Below are 3,079 nucleotides of genomic sequence, written 5' to 3' on the forward strand. Positions count from 1 at the left end.
GAGATGGGGGACGGGGAGTGACGTTATAATGGCAAGGGAGCGTTTCCGTGAAAAAAGGGCTCTTACAGATCCACCAGTCCAGCCCTCACTTCAGGGATGCGCGGGAGCCATGAGGACAGGGATGCTGCAACCCTGGCGAAGCAGGATGGAGGACGGAGGACGACGAGCACTGGCGGCAGCCACCTTCGTGCAGCCTCGCCTGCGTACGCTGAGACACGGGGACCACTGGCATTTGCGAGGAAGGAAGGTGGCCTCTGGGGCTCTGGGCCTTCCTCCGTGCACTTCTTGGGATTTAGAGGCTGCCAAAGGTATCACCAAAAAAAGTGTAGAGATCACCAGGCACGGGGGCTCATGCTTGTAATCCCAGCACTCTGAGAGGAGAAGCAGGAGGATCGCTGGAACCCAGAAGACTGAGACCAGCTTGGGTAACATAATGAGACCTCGTCTCCACAAAATACAAAAATAAAAAGCAGGGCGTACCACACCGTAGTACCAGCTACCTGTGAGGCTGAGACAAGGATCGCCTGAGTCCAGCAGGTGGAGACTGCAGTAGCCATGATCGTTCCACTGCACTCCAGACTGGGTGACAGAGTGAGATTCCGACTCAGAAAAAAGTGTAGAGGTGAGCTGACAGGATTTAAAAGCTGCAGGAGAGGCTGGAGACCAGTTAGTGTCTACACACTCTATACACACACACACACACACACTGGTTATTTCAAGGAGCAATTTCTGCAAAAATAAAAAGTAAACAATAAACCAAACAAGGTGACCCAACAGGTGAAAGATGTACACTAATTCCCAGTCATGAAGTTATGTGGTAGCCCTGCCTGGCTCTCCTGAGTATTTCATTTTCTGGAAGATCTCCATTCCTTTGAGCATTACATAAGACATTTCCTGTTTTCTAACTAGGTTATAGGGCAAGGGTTCAGGGAATTTTTTTTCTCAGTTTTGTTATTTGTTCAGAAACTAAGAAAAAGGAAACTGAAAGGAAATTATTATAACACATTAATTCTCTTTACAAATTCACAGCCACACAAAAGTATCCCCAAGTTAACGTATAAAGTGTCTGCTCTATGTGACAGGATAAAGAAAGCCAGGACTGCATCCCATTCTCCAGGGTCCTGCCCGATGACTGGTTAACATTATAGACAAATCATAGTTGCTAGTATTATGGAGCTCTTACTATATTCTGGTATGTGGTAAGCATTTCACAAGTCCAGTCCCATTTAATTCTCACAACTTGATGAAGCAGGTACAGTAGGTATCCCTGTTTACAGAGAAGTTGCTCACGAAAGTTCACACACCAGCAAGCAGTAGAGCCAACATTATGCACCCAGACAGTCTGACTTCAAAGCCTGAGTAGCTTCCCTAAAATCAGTCAGTTAAGTGACAGACTGCAGCTTGAGTTTAGGTGCTCTGTCTTCAATTCCTACTGTACCTCTGTTCCAGCTGTTCTCAAATTTTGGGGACTCAGGACCCCTTTACCACTCTAATGATTGAGGACCCTAAAGACTATTGTTTATGTAGGTTATATTTATCACTATTTGCTGTACTACAAATTAAAATTGAGAAATTTAATTATCTATTCACTTAAAGTAACAGTAATAAACCAACTTCATACATAACATTTTTATGAAAAAAATTATTTTCCAAAAATAATGAAACAGAAGAATAGCATTTTTATAAATTTCTTTAATGTGGCTGAGCACGGTAGCTCAAGCCTGTAATCCCAGCACTTTGGGAGGCTGAGACGAGAGGATTGCCTGAGCCCGCGGGTTCAGGACCAGCCCAGGCAACATGGTGAGATCTCGTCTCTACAATAAATCAAAAAACAATTAGCTGGGCATGGCAGCATGCGCTTGTAGTTCTGGCTATTTGGAAGACTGAGGCAGAAGGATCGCTGGAGCCCAGCAGGTCGACGCTGGGGTGGCCATGAATATGCCACTGCACTTCAGCTTGGGCGACGGAGTGAGACTTCAACACACACACAAAAATAGTAAATAAAGCCGGGCTCGGTGGCTCAGCCTGTAATCCCGCGCCTTTGGGAGGCTGAGGTGAGTGGATTGCCTGAGCCCGCAGGTTCGAGACCCGCCTGGGCAGCGAGACCTCATCTCTACAATAAATCAAAAAATCAGCCGGGCGTGGTAGCGCATGCCTGTAATTCCGGCTACTCAGAAGGCTGAGGCGGAAGGATCGCCGGAGCCCAGCAGGTCGAGGCTGCGGTGGCCGGGAGCAGCCACTGCACTCCAGTCTGGGCGACAGAGTGAGACTCCGACTCAAAAAAAAAAATAGTAAATAAATAAATATATTTCTTTAATGTCTGGACCAGGTACAGGGGCTCAGAGCTATAAACCCAATACTTTTGAGAGGCCAAGGCAAGAGAACTGCCTGGGCAACTTGGCAAGACCTCATCTCTAAAATAAAAACCAAAAAATTAGCTGGGCACATGCCTATAGTCCCATCTACCTGGAAGGCTGAGGCAAAAAGATATCCTGAGCCCAGCACACTGAAGCTGCGATGGCTGTGAGCATGCCACTGCACTCCAGCCTGAGCAACAGAGTGAGACTCCAGCTCAAAAAGGAAAAAAAGATTTAACGTCTGGCTGAATAGAAAACAATTGGATTATTATATTTGCTTCTGCATTCAACCTGTAAAAATTTTTGTTATGGTTGAAGTTATGAAGAAAACCTAGCCTCACTCAAATATGTAGCTGGAGAATGGAGTATTTTAATAGCCTTCTCAGATTTAGAGATCTGCTGGACTCAGGCGATCCTTGTCTCAGCCTTACAGGTAGCTGGTACTATGGTGTGGTACGCCCAGCTTTTTATTTTTTTATTTTGTGGAGACGAGGTCTCATTATGTTACCCAAGCTGGTCTCAGTCTTCTGGGTTCCAGCGATCCTCCTGCTTCACCTCTCAAAGTGCTAGGATTACAAGCATGAGCCACCGTGCCTGGTCATCTCTACACTTTTTTTGGTGATACCTTTGGCAGCCTCTAAATCCCAAATAATTGTGGATTTTTTTTTTTTTTTTTTTTGAGTTGGAGTCTCACTCTGTCGCCCGGACTAGAGTGCAGTGGC

Source organism: Carlito syrichta, unplaced genomic scaffold (genome assembly GCF_000164805.1).
Source record: "Carlito syrichta isolate Samal-C Ts95f unplaced genomic scaffold, Tarsius_syrichta-2.0.1 Scaffold315142, whole genome shotgun sequence".
Taxonomy (NCBI): Eukaryota; Metazoa; Chordata; class Mammalia; order Primates; family Tarsiidae; genus Carlito; species Carlito syrichta.